General features: G+C 43.4%; 1 protein-coding gene and 1 non-coding gene across 2 annotated transcripts in view; one reads left to right on the plus strand and one right to left on the minus strand.

Annotated features, from left to right (window-relative positions):
- SPON1 (spondin 1) overlaps nt 1-16989 on the minus strand; it is a 295842-nt gene that overhangs the window by 196573 nt on the left and 82280 nt on the right. The window lies entirely within an intron of this gene.
- On the plus strand, nt 15707-15813 carry LOC128566117 (U6 spliceosomal RNA). The gene has a single exon (XR_008374413.1). It is a non-coding gene; the product is annotated as a U6 spliceosomal RNA (small nuclear RNA).

The following is a 16989-nucleotide window of genomic DNA, read 5'->3' on the forward strand; positions in this document are numbered from 1 at the left end:
ATTTGCGATGCCATTGTACTGGATTATCAGTAGAAAGGGCAATAATCCTGGCCTTCCATATGTCTGGTACCCTTCTTAGGAAGTGTAGCCACTTCTTTGATTCATAAATTGTTACAATCTGTGCAACATGATTTGCTGAAAGCCATTAGCTGAGGTTGGGGACGCTAGTGATCAATGCATGAGCCAAACAAATGTGTTGAACATGAGGGGTGCTGGTCACTTCTGCGTTGTGTTTTCTGCTAACTCTGCCCTGTAGGAGTTCTGAATATCAAGTGATATAAACAGGCCTGCTTTGGGGAATTCTGTCTTTGGGGAAAAACAAACGTCATTCTAAGGAAGGGAAGATGAGTCACTTACACATTGCCTAAGTCCAAAGCAATGGACAACCATCCTGAGCACTTTTCTCCCGGAGCTTGGGGCATATCCCATTGTGAGCCGGTAGGATGGTGGCTGATGTGCTGAAGTAACCGGCCACGCTATCCCACATCCAGGCACTTATGCAATAAACTTCCAGCGCTGATGATCAACTGTCTGTGAGGAAGCCTCCATGGAAGCTTGCAGTTAGCAACATTTCTGTTTGGATCCTGTTGGGTTGTTTTTGTTGTTGTTGCTGTTAGGCCTCATCAGCATAAAAATGAAGTTGTTTTGATTCGCTACTGTCTATCTGCTATCAGAAAACTGTTATTAGGAAAATTGCATTAATTAGCAACAGCTGAGGAGAGGATGGCTATTTTGGAGCCGCAGCTGCAAGTCTCTTTGCAATCTGACTGTTGACTAAATTTTAACAATTAACAGAATAAATAGTCTCGGAGTGCATTTAATCACGTTAATTTTGTTGTCCTCTGTTTATGTTGCCATCCAAGCCTGGTAGTTAATCTACACTAAATACTCTGATATCATTAGCACACTCTAAAGCCTAACCTCGGCTATCCTATTCCTCTGTGATTTATTGGAAGTGATATATCGTTTAGCTTAATGCTGTTTATTTTAACTTTACGTGGGAAAATGGAGAATTAATTAAAATGTATCCAAAAGGCTGGCTTATTGACTAAATAGCTGATGAAGCTGAAAAACGAATTTTATGACTGTGTTGGATGCAGAATTAAATGGATGGATGGATGGCTAGATTGATGGGTCCCTGGATGGATACACAGATAGAAACCTACAAACATGTCTAAGTAAGGAGTGGGATTTGAACCTTCTAAATTCTACCCTCAACTGGTTTAGTACTTGTCTTTATAACCACCAGGAAGTCAGCAGTACACTTGATCTTAGCAAAAAGGCTGAGAGGCGGTGAAGTCGGCACCGTGAAGACAAAGACCTCTGTAGTCAGGCAGGTCAAGTTTGGTCTGGATTTACCTCCTCAGTGTGTAAGAGGGCAAATTCTTTCCTGAGCTTCAGTTTTCTGCCCTATAATTTGGGGGGTAATATCTACTTTATGGGGTCCCTGTCTGTATTACTAAGGTTAGCTGGGATAGAAAGTGTCTAGCATGAGGTTGGTGCTTGAAAAATATTATCTTCCCTTCTTCCTTCTATTTTAAACCTTGTGTAACTACTTAGTGTCTCCTGTGTTTATGCCGTTTCTGTCCAACTAGAGAATTAATTGAACCCTTATGAGATAGGGATTCTCTCTTGTTCATCTTTGTACCTCCCCAAGTGCACTGCACAGCAGCTGGGACCTACTGGCTATTGGTATTCAACTGGTTGGTGTTAGCCACATGCCTGGGCTTTCCCACCAGCTGGTATGACAGTAATAGCCAGTACCAACTGAGTGTTTCCCATGTGCCAGGTACTCCGTAGTAAGCATTTTATATAGTTAGAGGGTTCTCGGTACTGGCTACCCCTTGGTCATGTGGGAGCCCTCATTCCATACTAGACCAATGAGATCAGGATTTCCAGAGGTGGGGCCAAGGCATTGGTGGGTTTTTAGAGCTGTTGAGGTGATTCCAATACGCAGCCAAGGTCAAGAACTACTATCTTGTTTACTTTTCCCACCTATCAGGCAGGTAGCATTAATATTATCTCCTTTTGCAGGGGGGAAAAGCCAAGGCACAGAGAGACCAAGTACCGTTATATAGCAGTTAAGAGATGGAGCCAGGATTAGGAACCCAGCGGGCCTGGCTGCACAGCCCATACCCTTCTGTGGTCTCTTCTACCTCCCCTGGGACAGGGAAATCCAAAGCTGAAACTACTGAGCAAAGATAGCCTGCTGGTGTCCCCAGACTGACAATAGATTTTGATCATCATAAGAGAAAATGAATAAAACACAGCCATCCTTTGCATTTTAAAAGTGGAGGTCACATTTCTATCATGACTTTTACACTCGGGGTCTGTGCGATCTGGTTCAAACCACATTACATCTTTGAGCTTCAAATTCCCATGGTAAAGAGCAGTTGGGAGGTAGAGTGGAAGGTGCCCTGTACACCTTAAACCACTTAAAAAATGTAAAAGGGGGCACTTCCCATGCCCTAACTTCTGATGCCTGTTTTATAAAGAGGCAAACGAGGTCAGTCTGGGTAGAGCCAGGACTCTAACCCTGACCTGTCCAACCCTCAAGTCTAACTGCAAGGGGCAAATTTTATTTAGTGGAACATTTGCAACCAGTCAAGGACATTCTTCAAAACGCCGTTAGCAGTAGAATCTGTAGTGATTGCCAGAGAGGTGTGGAATGGGAGATTTTTTTCCTGGTTATGGAGGAATAATGGCATAACTCAGCTTTTCTATAAAGATCTGTTTTAGAGATGACTGTGGCAGCCGCTGCTGGAGGGGGACTGGGGTTGCTCTTCCTTCCCTCCCACACTCTCCCCCCAGGCAGTAACTCTCTGTCACTTCCTGGCTTTGTTCCAGGGGCTAAAGTGAAAATGGAGATGCAGCTTTGTTGCAAAGAGAGCTTGGCATTTCAGGTTCTCAGATGAATATTCATGTGCTGATCCCTCTGCCTAGTTCTCTCTTCTTCCTTCCCCCATTCTTACATAAGCCTGGCACACAGTAGGTGCTCACTAAATGTTTGTCCAATGAATAATTGCGCCCTATGGGGTGGAGGAGAGTGGGGGTGGTGGTGGAAAGTATGTTGCCATTCCTTCCTGCCTGAGGCCAAGTGCCTCCCAAGAGGAACCCCATGCAAAAGAGCCTTTTACACCTTGACTTTTCATTCAATTTCCATCCAGAAGGCTCACCTTGACCCAACTTTGTGCCAGGTTTCTTGCCTTGCAACAGCCACTGAAGGCCCCTTGGACCTGATCTTTCTTTCTTTTAACCCTCTGCTGCCCTTCTGTGTTATGAGCTGCTCTGACTCTGTAGCCACCTGGTTAAAGCCCTTGCCTGGCCCAGCCCAGGATCCAGGTTTCCCTGGACCCACAGGGGGTCTCACACAACTGATGCCAGAGTAGGCGTGGAAAGGTGGTGAGTGGGATGAGGGGAGGTGACTTGAGTGGGCAAGAAGCACCAACAGACTGAAGTTTGCAAGATCACCTTTACTCCTCTAGTTAGAGAATGACTGAGGCCTCCAGCCTCTGTATAAAAGATGAATGAATAATCCTCCTGAGAATTCAGCCTCATTAAAGAGTACACATGCACTGTGGAAGATTAAAAGCTGTGGCTGTGTTGGGCGGCGCCTGTGGCTCAGTGGGTAGGGTGCCAGCCCCATATACCAAGGGTGGTGGGTTAGATCTCAGCCCTGGCCAAACTGCAACAAAAAAATAGCCAGGCATTGTGGCGGGCGCCTGTAGTCCCAGCTACTCGGGAGGCTGAGGCAAGAGAATCGCCTAAGCCCAGGAGTTGGAGGTTGCTGTGAGCTGTGTGATGCCATGGCACTCTACTGAGGGTAAAGTGAGACTCTGTCTCTAAAAATAAAAAAATTTAAAAAATAAATAAAAAGCTGTGGCTTTGGAGTTACACTGTCCAAGGTTCAAATCCCAGCTCTGCCACTTGAGAGCTATATGATGAAGGGCAAGCTCTGCCTCAGTTTCCTCCTCTGAAAAATGGAAGAAATAATAATATCCTCATCTAGGTTCACAGGCACATATTTTACCTATCGTTATTGTGGCTATTCAACAATTAGAGCAATATCCAGGTACATATTCAAAGAAGTAATGTTTGGCAAAGGAAGGGATAAAGAAGAAAAGGAAAGGAAAGGAAAAAAGTATTTACTGAGCACCAACTCCTGAACAAATGCCTTAGCGCGGCCCCCTTCACCCCAACACTCCTTCCTGCTCTACCCTCAGGACTTGCCAGTGCCCTAATATTCCTCGCTTTCTCTGGTCTATGGACAGTCCCTCACTCGGTTTCTTCTGTTTCTCTCCCCTATTGCCTTTTGGCCACTGCTCTTTGGACCACAGGTTGGGTGTCCGCTCACCCTCTGCTTCTCCCCCATGTGGTTACTGCCTGTTGACTGGTCTGTTTCCCCCCCACTCTGCTGCTCCCGGTAGCAAAGGCTGCATCCTGCTCAGCTCTGCCTCCTCGGTGTCTGCCTTGCTGCTTGGTGGATGGTGGTGCTTGGTGCGGCAAGAATCAGTAAAGGAACCTAATGTCTTCTCATCCACATCCTAGCCCAAGTTTCTGGGCGGAAGAAGCCAGGAAGAAATGAGAGGAAGAAAGAAGGGAAGAGCAGAACGTAGCCCTTCTCTTTTCCTTCCACCCCACCACCCCTGACTTTGAGCTGAGTCTTTTTAGTTCGAAATCATTTCAATGTTAGAGAAAACTTACAAGAACACTACAAAGAACTTTTTTTTACCCTGAAGCTTTTGAGAGTAAGTGGTTGAAAGGATGTCCGGTCACCTAGAAGAGTTTATTGTGTATTTCCTATAAATGAGGGTATTTTCCCACATAACCACACTATAACCATCAGATTTAGGAGATTAACACTGATGCAGCTAAAACTCAAATCCTATTCAAGTTTTGATAATTGTTCTTTTATAGATAAAAAAATCTGGTCAAGACTCACAGTGTTACATTTAGATTTTATGCAACTCACTGTAGAGTCTTTCAATCTAGAACACTCCTCAGTCTTTCCTTGACTTTAAAACTTCTGTTTTTTTGGGGGGCGGTGGCGCCTGTGGCTCGAAGGAGTAGGGTGCCAGCCCCATATGCCGGAGGTGGTGGGTTCAAAACTGGCCCTGGCAAAAAACTACAAAAAAAACCCAAAAAACAAAAAACTTCTGCTTATTTTCAGACAGAGTTTTACTTTGTCACCCTCGGTAGAGTGCTCTGGCGTCCCAGCTCACAGCAACCTCAAACTCTTGGGCTCAAGCAGTTCTCTTGTCTCAGCCTCCTGAGTAGCTGGGACTACAGGTACCTGCCATAATGTCTGGCTAGTTTTGGAGATGGGGTCTTTCTTGTGCTTAGCCTGGTCTTGAACTCATGAGCTCAAGCACCTCGGTTTCCCAGAGTGCTAGGATTACAGGCGTGAGCCACCTTGCCCAGCAACTTGGAAACTGTTGAAGATTACATGTCACTTATTGTGTAGAATGTTGGAGTTTGCCTGATGTCTTTGCACAGTTAGATTCAGGCTACGCTTCTTCAGCAGGAATACGGGTATCATAGATGAGATGCTGTGTCATGTTCTCATCGCCTCCTTGTAGGTGGCACATGATTTAAGTTTAGATTTATCCCAGTGCAGGTGTCTGCCAGACTTCTCCTTTCTAAAGTTCCTGTTTTTCTCTATGTATTCATTAAATATTTTGATATGGGTACTTTGAGATTATAGAAACATTCTACTCCTTATCGAACTTTCCAATTATTGATTCATTAATTCATTTAACTGGTATATGTATTTATTTATATCAAATGACGTCCTTTTTTAATTTTATTTAATGAGCTGTAATCTACTGCTTTTACAACTCATAGCCCTAAGTGTGCTGAGGTCTTCCCCTGGTCTTGATGTTATAGTTTAATGTTTATTTTCCCTAGTCTTGATTTTTTTAATTTAACGTGACTATTTGGTGTTATGTTTTTCTTAACACTATTTCATATTCTTTACAGGAATTGCCAAGGAGCAAGCCAAGTGAAAGGGATGGAGACCCAGTGAGAAAGAAACTCAGTGGTTTCTGAAGCTAGCAAAACCACTTTTAAAAACGTACTGTTGTTGTTTTAATTGCCAGAAACTGAAAATCACTTCTGGGGGTGAATCACTTCTTTGTCTTAGGAAACGACTCTGCAGCACTTTTGTTTTATTGCAAATGTAATTCCAGACTAATAACAGCTACAGAGCTTGTCCTGAGGCCGTGTTCTAAGCACTTCACACACACTAATTCCATTGATCCTTACAGCAGCTCTAGGAGGTAGGAACTTACTATTACCATTCCCCCTTTTGCAGGACAAACACCTGAGGCGCCAGTATTTTTTTTTTTTTTTTTTTTTGAGACAGTCTCGCTTTGTTGTCCTGGGTAGAGTACTGTAGCATCATAGTTCACAGCAACCTCAAACTCCCAGATTCAAGCAGTCCTCTTGCCTCAGTCTCCCCAGTAGCTGGGACTACAGACACCCACCACAGAGCCTGGCTAGTCTTTCTATTTTTAGTAGAGACAGAGTCTCGCTCTTGCTCAGGCTGGGCTCAAGCAGTCCATCTGCCTCAGCCTCCAGAGAGGCTCCAGGATTTAAAGTGACTTGCTTAACGACACCAGTAAGTGGTGGCACCAGATTTCACATTCAGCCTGCAGGACCTGTGAGCCTACCTTCTTAGCTGTGATGCTAAACAAACTAGCTTGGAGGGGAATTGGGGCAAATGGGACTTGTACAGGGCGTTCCTTTGGGGGAAAGGAAACTAGCCACTGAAGTGAGGCAGGAAGCGTTAGCCAGGCCAGGAGCCGAGAGCAAGGAGTCCCAAAGATGAGTTTGGGCTCGTGGTCCCTGAGGGCAGCCAACCCTGTAACTCACTTGTGTAAATTCTCTGAGGGATCTTGTGAGACTCCTCAATCTTTCAACCACACCCTGTTAGCCTTTGTTATTCATCCTTAGCTGTGATATGGGTAGTAGAGGATGGCCTGGAGCGTAAGCTTCGGGTGAAGCCAGGGAGAGTCAAGGCCTTCAGAACAGAACCACACTCCACCTCAAGTGGACGGCTGTGGGAAAAAGCAACAACCAGTGGTTTTGGGTACATGTGATAATTCCTTAAGGATTCCCCCAAATTCTTGGGAAGTCAATCTATTAGAATCCAGGTCTTTGTATAATTAAGAGAGAATTAATTCCTAACTAATGACCTGCAAATAATACTTTCCACATGAAAGATGTGGGACCATCCTCTTAGGAGTCAGACTCTCCTCCCAGGGTCTACATCTTTGGTTCTGCTTACAGCATCCTCTGTTGCCCCTGGCACTAGTCAGGTGAGACTGTGGATCATTCCTCTGTCAAACTCGGAGCTGGGACCCAGGACATTTGCCAATTTTTCTTTGGGGTGGGTGGAATCTTTTTTAGCATAGCACATACCGAGTTGTTGACTTATGGAGAAGTAAGGCAAAGGTAAGTCTCCCATCTCAATGCACAAAGAAACAAGTAGAAAAGTAAGCAGCAAGTACATCACTGCATTTAGTGTCCCCATGTCAGGGCCGAGGTCAGAGAGGTACTTTGGGGCCTTGATTGAACACATGATAAAGTAACAGCCAAGTGAGACCTCTGGGAGGCAAACCCATGAAAATGAAGGTAAAGAAAGCAAACTGGGAAAGTGGGTTCACCTAGCAACACAGCTGGTGCGAAGGAAGATTCCTCCAAGCAACGTGGACTGCAACAGCGGGCAGATCCAGTACATACTGACTCATCAGATTTCTATGTGGAGCCACAGATGTGTTTAATTTTATACTTTGAGACTGATTTGCACTCTGAGTGCACGCAGAAGGCCAGCCGCCTGGCTGCCTGAGCAGGGTAGACATGTCAGAGTGGGAGATGCTGGCTGCAGCTCTGAGGGCTCTGTCCTTTTGCTCTCCTGGTTTCCTGATTCCAGAGCCGCAAGACCAGACTCAGCCCTGTGGCTGTCCTTAGGGTGTGGCCTAGTCAGCCCTCGTTCATTACCCCCTGATTTTTTCCTGCACCTTGGAAGGCTTTTCTGGGGAGCTGGGACTGTTGTTCAGAATCTGGGTATAATTACCAAAAACAGCCTCTGACTTTAGGGATAAAAAAAAAAATTAAAACTGAACTTTGGATCATGTAGGAGATGATAGCTAGCTAGTTTTGCACCCCAAACTGCAATTACAGCAATTCTGATGTCATCGGTAATCATACCGATTTATGTTTTGAAAGGAAACCAAATGATGAATATAATGATTATTTCTGTTTCTGCTTCCCCCTTTCTTTCTCCTCAAGAACTGGCAATAGCACTAAAGTCAAATTAAACATCTGCTTGAAAAATAAGCTGGAGTGCTGATGACAGCTGCCCTGGACTCACAAATGCACCACAGCTGTCAGACTCTAAATTAACAATGATTTTCATTTATGAATAGTGCAGAACTAAGACATAAAGGAGCTTTTTTTCCCCTCTGCTTTTCTAGCTTCTGGGGGCTGTCAATGTGAACTGTTAGGGAAATACCCAGGAAAAATGTAACTGAAATTGCCCCCCAATAATTAATCATGGAGGGAGTAGGGGACCTCCTTTCTTCATAGGTAAACTCATTTCTTCACTGGCTTTAGAGCAGTGATTTTCAACCAGAGTGCCTCAGCACACTAGTGTGACACGAGAGGATCTCAGGTGTACTGTGAAAAAATTTTAAAGATCATTAGTGAAATTATTTCCAAAAGAAGTTCAAAGCAGAGTAAGTATATTATTTGCTTTTATTCTTTTTTTGATCAACATAATTTAAGTGCACAGTGGAAGTTTTATTACAGGTTCAAGTGTGCTGTGAGATAAAAAAAAGTTGAGTGAAACTTAGTAAGTGTAGATTATAAATGTCTTAACACAGTAACTAAGAAAATGCCAGGAAGGCTATGTTAACCAGTGTAATGAAAATGTGTCAAACGGTCTATAAAACCAGTGTATGGTGCTCCATGATTGCATTAATGTACATAGCTATGATTTAATAAAAAAAAAAAAAGTTGAAAAACACTGTTTTAGAGTTTGGGGTTATCTGTGGTTAGCGGGCTCACAGGGAGGCAAATAATTTAGGGGCAACTACTTGATTAGTGATTGAAAATGAATAGTGATGGAGCTAGGGAGTGTGGGTAAAGGAATGCCATCTTCTACAGCACTAAGGCGCTGGGCTCATCTTTTGAGATCATTTGCCTTTTCTGTAAATGTCAGCCCTTCCTTCTTTCAGATGAAGTAATAAATGTCCACGTATATGACTTTGTTGCACTGTGGTCACATGCTGGGGTCAAAAGATCTAATCAAGCCATTTTGGTGACCAACTTTTATTCATGACTCAGAAAGACAAAGTAGGTGTGGGACCATTTCTTTGCCCTTTTTAATTTTTGTCCCCGAGTCATCACTGTCCTTCTTATGGATGGGGTGAGACTCGAGTATGGAGCAACATGGCAACTGTGTCTATTTCCTGGTTTTTAAAAATATGAACTGACATGTTAAGGTAGGTATGATACCATCAGGTATTTTTTCGCCGTTGCCCAAAGTTGCCCTTTTTATCCTGTGATCATCTCATGTCAAAAATATTCACAAAGATAAATTTGAAAGATAAAGAACAGTATATCCATATAATGGGATACTATTCATATAGCTGAATATATAGTATTCATATACTATTCAGCTATATGAATAGTATCCCGTTACAAGCTTCAACGTGGACGAACCTCAAAAACATTATGCTAAGTGAAAAAAGCTAGACACCCAAGGTCACTCATTGTATGATCCCAATGATAAGGATTATCAAGAATAGGTAAGTCTATGGAGACAGAATGTAGACTCGTGGCTTCCAGGGTTGGAATGAGGAGAGACTGCTCGATGAGTAAAGAGTTTACTTCAGAGTGATGGAAATGTTTTGGAACTAGGTAGAGGCAGATCACACATTGTAAATGTACTCAATGCCATTTAACTGATTACTTTAAAATGCTTAATTTTAACATATTTTATATGATGTGAATTTAACCTTAATAAAAATGTTAACAGGGTCAAAACATCCTGTTTTGATCCCAACCTGCCCCATCCCAGGGCAGATAATACACGGCAACCCTCGCTCCATCAGTGGACAAGGACTGTAACTGGTTTTGCTGCCATAGATGTGGTTGCTGGTGTACAACTGGAACGGACCCGTGCTCTTGAATGCCCACCAAGGTGCGGTCACCTCCTGGGTCCCCAAGATGTTGGCACAGTCTTCTCATGTGAGCTGCAGTGTACTGCTGTGCGGGGAGCTCTGTTGAGGGTTCGTTCCTCTGCTGGCTGTACTTCCTTTTAATTCTTGCCAGTTTTCTCCCCTGGGTCCTGACCCTGCCCCTAGGATCCCAGCTGCTGAGTGAAGCTCTGCTGTCATCAGACTGCTCCCCTGGAACCCTGCTACTGCTGGCTTCCCAGGACCCCAGGCATCTGGATTCCACCTGTCGGATGGTGGATTCTGGGTATCGGGGCTTCCTGAATCAGGCGTGTTTTCCTTTAGCCACGGCACTGGTCTTTTCAACTGCTCTCCTGAGAACCAGCCATTACAGCTGGTTTGGAGTTTTCTAAACTCTTTTCCCTTGACTCCTTGCTTCCTTCCTGAGGTCCTAGACTGCCTCAATTAAAACCACCCTGACTTATGGCAAAGGAGCTTATGGTTCTTCTTGCTACCTAATGCCAGAAAAATTGTGGGGTAAGCTTCACCCCAGCCACATCAGATGCTCCTAACCCTGCCATTTCCCTCTAAATCACACACACAGTCATGCTCCGTGGTTTTCTGTTATTTCCTTTGAAGTTAAAAAAAGTTGGTGAGCCCCATGAAATTACAAAGTATTATGAGTGTGAGCTAATTCTCCTTAGTACTCATCCTTTCTTCCCACTGATAAGCCTTTCTCTTGCCAAAATCCTGGGCTTCTTTTCCATTTTCTAAATGACATTGAGTGTCCTCTCTTGGGGAACATCTTTCCCCACAGGCGGTCCTTGACTTCCCTGCTCCTCATAGACCAACTAAGCTAAAAAGAGGGAGTGAGGGTAGGAGGAAGGGAGTGGAGCTCAGCCAGTGTAGCTGAGTGGTAATTAGTTAACAATAAGGGCAGTAGTGAGTTTAAGTCCCAGCTCTGTTATTTAACTGCTTTCTTACCCTAAGTACGAACTCTCTAAACCTCAGTTTTCTCATCAACAAAATGAGAATAATATAATGAAAACCCTGGGGATTTTATGAGGATTAAGTAAGATATGCTATACAATGTACCTAGCATAGTACTTGGCAATAAATGTAATAAATGTAAGCCACTTACACTATTATTTGACTAATCAATGTATTAGTCACTGTCTTCGTGTTCATAGGGCAACTAAAATAAAATATAAAGCCATAAACTGGGTGGTTTTATAAAACCAGAAATTTATTTCTTAGAATTCTGGATATGCCCAGGACCAAGGCATTAGCCTAATCAGGGTCCAGTAAGGACCCTCTTTCTGGTTTACAGACGGCCATCATCTCATATCCTCACATGGTGAACAGCAGAGACAGGAGGAAAACTCTTGTCTCTTCCCATGAGGGCACTAATCCCATTATTAGGGACCATGACCTAATTCTGTCCCAAAGGACCCACCTCCTAATACCATCACACTGAGGATTAAGTTTCAATTTAATGAATTTTAGCACTGGGACCATAGCAGGCAACTCTACGCACCTCTTCACATCCTCTCAGCCCCGCTCCGACTCCACCCATGGCTGCAGTGACCAGCTCTGCGCACACTTTGATCATCTCTGCCTCATTATAGCCGGGTGATGCACACCTTGCCTGCAGGGTGACCTCCTGCTTCTTGTCCCAGTGCTTCCCTGCTGCTGCAGCTGGTGTTCAGAATCTGCTGAGCACTCACACATGCACAGCTCAGACATGCAAGGGAGTTGATGTTTGTGGGGCCTCCCTTGATCAACGGAGGCCAGTAGATAGTGGCTTTTGTGCCGTTACTTTGGAGACACAAGGATTCTCCAAAGGCAAGTTCAAGCATAAGTTGCTTGTAGTGATGGACAAGCCAATAACACCCGACTAAATGACCACTCCTACCCCTCACTCCTGCTCCCTGTGACCACTTCCCAAATAAACTACCTGCTTTTATCTCTTGTCTCGCTTGTTCTTTTAGGAGAACCTAGGCCAGAGGTCGACAGTTATTGAAATCCCAGCACTAAGGTATGCATGCATTAGAGCAGGGCTCAGCCCTCTTTATCTATAAAGGGCCAGATAAGAAATATTTTAGGCTTTGCAGGCCAGTCTCTGTTGTGACTTAAATTCTGCTGCTGTTGCTTGAAAGTGCCCTTAAACAATACATAAGTAAATTAAAGTGGCTGTTTTCCAACATCTTATTCATAACAGTAGGTAGTGGACCGGATTTGGCTCATGCACTGTAACTGGCTGATCCGAGGCTCCCAGTCCTGGGTGGGGAGGAGGAGCTCCTAGAAACTGAGGCTGTCAAGGTGGCTGGGGCAAACCATGAAGGGCTTTGAACTTCATGCTTAGGAATTTTGATCCTATTCTTTGATCATGAGAACACTGAATGGATTCTCAGATTTTTTTTTTTTTTTTTTAGAGACAGAGTCTCCCTTTATTGCCCTGGTAGAGTGCTATGGCGTCACAGCTCACACCAACCTCCAACTCCTGGGCTTAGGTGATTCTCTTGCCTCAGTCTCCCGAGTACCTGGGACTATAGGTGCCTGCCACAATGCACAGCTATTTTTTTGTTGCAGTTTGGCCAGGGCCAGGTTCAAACCCGCCACCCTTGGTATATAGGGCCTGTGCCCTACCCACTGAGCCACATGTGCTGCTCAATTTCAGATCTTGTAGTAGCCACAGTGGGAACAGGTTATTTCACTGGTATGAAACAAATTGCTTCTTTTTAATATTTATATGAAACCCAGTCCTGTCAGCAGGTTTCTCCCTCTCACTTCTCCAGCACCGTGAATGATGCTTCTGTCACTGAATGTCCCACCCTGTATATGTCAACAGGACCAAGGTCCCTTATCTGAGACCCTTGAGGCAGATGTGTTTCAGAATTCAGAATATTTTCAGATTTTGGAAAGGCAATATAGTACACATTTCAATATTTTGTAATACCCTCATGTGGGTCTAAGAGAGCATTTCACTATCAAACCCATTAATATTTACATGAAAATACTATAAATAACTTCAAGTCAATTCAGGGCAGGTCTTGATCCTAAACGAGTTAAGAAAATTCTTTTAGATTTTAGAACTTTCTAGATTTCAGAATTGCAGAGGAAGGGCTGTGAACCTGATTTGTTTTGTGTTTCACTCCTGGACATGTGACAACCTCAAAGACAGACTCTGTGTCCTCAGTACCTGCACACAGGAGGCGCACAGTAAGTGTTACTGAGAGAGTGAGCAGACAAGAAAGGCTGGGGAGCTGGGTTCAGGGATAGAAGCAGTGGGAGGCTGGTCAGGGATCTGGTGAAGGACACGGAGGGCCTTACATGCTCGGCTCAGGATGCTGGTGGTGGGAAGCCCTGTTGAAGTTTGTCAGGTAAGGGATATGACTCAGGTGGGCTTGAGGAAGAGTCAGAGGGCAAGGACAAGGGTAATCAATTAGGAGGTTTTTGCAAGAGTAAGGCAAGAGGTGTCTATGAAGAAGGCGAAGAAAATAAAGCAAGTGGTAGACAGAAGAGACAGTTACAAGTTCAGCTTCCAAGATCTGGCTACTCACAGTGTGGGAGGAGAGGGGAACCCACAGTTCCCCCTAACTGCAGCACCGGTCTGAGATGGCAAAGCACGTATGTAAGATCACAGGCTCAGGAACCCAGATGCTTCTGTTTGAATCCCAGCTCTCTCACTTACTCTGCAACATTGAGCAAGTTACTTCACCTCTCTATACCTCAGTTTCCTCCTTAGTACTTTCTTCACAGGGCTGCTTCGAGGTGAAATAAGTATTTGTTGTAGTGTACCCAGAACAAGTGTGTGGCTCTTGGTTATCACTACTGTCTGCGACCAGCCATTGTTTCATGAGGGTAAATTCCTCAAATGCTTCTTCAAGTGACTCTCTCCTCAGGAAAAGGACAACCTAGATCTCAGACACTTCTGGGAAGGGACACAAGTATTGGAAATTAACCCAAAGATAATAAATCCATGGAAAGAGAGGATCACTTCAAGGGAACAAACTTTTGCCAGACTCAAGGGGACAAGTTTCCTTCTGGCAAGGCCTATAAACATTTGTTCTACTCATAAAGGGCTTTTTCTTTTAATCAGTGGCTACCTTACTATAATGGTTTGCAGCATTTTTGCAGCATTATAGCATGCCAGGAAACCTTGAAGTGCTTGGTCACTCATTTTAGGGGGAAGGCTATGAGGAGGGCTGCTTGGAAAGTCTGAAATTTAGTAATGTTCAAATCTTTGCATCCAAATGGAAAATGGAAATGTTGTCAGGTTTGTGCCAAAAGGAAAGTTGTAATTGCTATGTGCTTCCCTTCCAGCCCTCCTGGGCAAAGGAACACAACCAAGCACATGGCTTTAGAGCTGTCATCTGCTGACATTCAGCAGACTCTGCAGCTTATCTACCAGGCTGCCTTCTCCCAGGAATGTTACTCAAACACCACCTCACAAATGCTCCTATTGCAAGTGAGAGCTCTGCAACAAAGCTGGTATCTCCTCTTTCATCTGTCCTGAACTTTCCTGCCAGATTTAAACACCCTTACTAACTTTTTAATGAACCTTTCTCCCAGCGTGTCAGTCCACTGCTTAATAATCACTAATGGTTCCCCTCTCTCCTCTTGAATTAAGCTCAATCTCTTTATGTTGATATTGGAGGACTTCCATGGTTTAGCAATGGGTTTTGGCCCCCAAAGACTTTCTAATCTTGACAGGTCTGTTTGTCTACTACTTCCCAGGGCTGTGATGTCTGCCCTGGTCTCCAAGCTCTCATTTCAGTATTCACTCTGTCTACCCCTCGACCTGGAATAACCTCTTCCTGTTTTATCCATTTATTCAAACCCTTCCACTGCCTTCAAGATATAACTGTTAACCTTTCCACGAAACTCTGATTATTCTATTTTTACTCATTTCTTCTCCTAACTTTCACCGGGTTTAATTTGCCCTCCATTCATGTCTGTCTAGGGTTTGCTAACTTTGCATACATCTTTTTATTTATACCACAACTAGATTGAAAGTGTTTTGAAAGCCAGAATCATTGTTTGTATTCTGAGTCTTTTTCAGTGCCTGGTATATGATGAGATCTGACAATTAAGCTTGCAAACTTGCCACTGTGCCTTTACCTTGGCAGCACCATACAAACAACTCAGGGTTTATAACATTGGTATATCAATGTCTCACAGCTGTCTTCATGATGACGTGCAATGATGTCTTACTGAGTGGCATTCATTATTTTTGTTGCATGTTTTGTGTGTTGTCACAAGAATTTCAGAGCTTGAATTAGAGCAACAAACAAACATTTGTAAACTTCACGTTACGCTTGGCAAGAGTGGAAGTGAAATCAGGGACATATTAATCCAAGTTTATGAGAATAATACCATGAAGAAAATGTCAGTGTACAAATTAATTAAATGTTATTCTGAAGGGAGAGAAAGTGTCACTGATGAACAGAGGCCAGGGCAGCCAGTAACTGATAAAAACATTGCAAAAATTTGTCAAATTGTTTATAAAAATTGTCAGCTGAGTGCTTGCTTTGGCAGCATATATACTAAAATTGGAATGATACAGAGAAGATTAGCATGGCCCTTGTGCAAAGATGACATGCAAATTTGTGAAGCGTTCCATATTTTTTTGGAGGTCATGTAGGGATCTAAAAATAGACCTGCCATTCAATTCTGCAATTCTTCTACTGGGTATATATCCAGAAGGCCAAAACTCACTTTATAACAAAGATATTTGCACCAGAATGTTTATTGTAGCCCAATTCATAATTGCTAAGTCATGGAAGAAGCCCAAGTGCCCATCAACCCATGAATGGATTAATAAATTGTGGTGTATGTACACCATGGAATATTATGCAGCCTTAAAAAAGATGTAGACTTTACCTCTTTTATGTTTACATGGATGGAGCTGAAACATATTTTTCTTAGCAAAGTATCTCAAGAATGGAAGAAAAAGTATCCAATGTACTCACTCAGCCCTACTATGAAACCAATATATAAGCACCCACACTTCCATATGAATGCTATAACCCAACTACAGCCCAAGATGAAAGGGAAAGAGGAGGGGGAGGGGAGGGATAAGGATGGGTGGTAGGAGGGTAATTGGTGGGACCACACCTATGGTGCATTTTACAAGGTTACATGTTAAATCTACTAAGTGTGGAGTATAAATGTCTTAACACAATAACTATGTATAGTATACATATACCACAGTTTGTTAATCTGTTCCTGGGTTGGTGGGCATTTAGGTTGTTTCTATATTTTGGTGATTATAAATTGAGCTGTGATAAATAGTCTAGTGCAAGTGTCCTTATAATAAAAGGATTTTTTTTTCCTTCTGGGTAAATACCTAGTAATGGGATTGCAGGATCAAATAGGAGGTCTAATTTGAGTTCTTTGATAATTCTCTATACTTCCCTCCAAAAGGATTGTATTAGTTTGCAGTCCCACCAGCAGTGTAAAGTGTTCCCTGCTCTCCACATCCATGCCAACATTTGCAGCTTTCAGACTTTGTGATATGGGCTGTTCTCACTGGTGTTAGGTGATATCTCTGCATAGTTTTGATTTGCATTTCTCTGATGATTAGGGACAATGGGCATTTTTCCATATGTTTGTTATCCATTGGTCTGTCTTCCTTAGAGAATGTTCTATTCATGTCTCTTGCTCAGTGATACATGGGATTGTTTGGTCTTTTTTTTTATTGATTAATTTGAGTTCTCTATAGATCCTAGTTATCAAGCTTTTGTCCGATTCATGATATGCAAACACCTTTTCCCATTCTGAAGATTGTCTATTTGCTTTGGTT

This window comes from Nycticebus coucang, chromosome 14 (assembly GCF_027406575.1).
Source record: "Nycticebus coucang isolate mNycCou1 chromosome 14, mNycCou1.pri, whole genome shotgun sequence".
In the NCBI taxonomy this organism is placed as follows: Eukaryota; Metazoa; Chordata; class Mammalia; order Primates; family Lorisidae; genus Nycticebus; species Nycticebus coucang.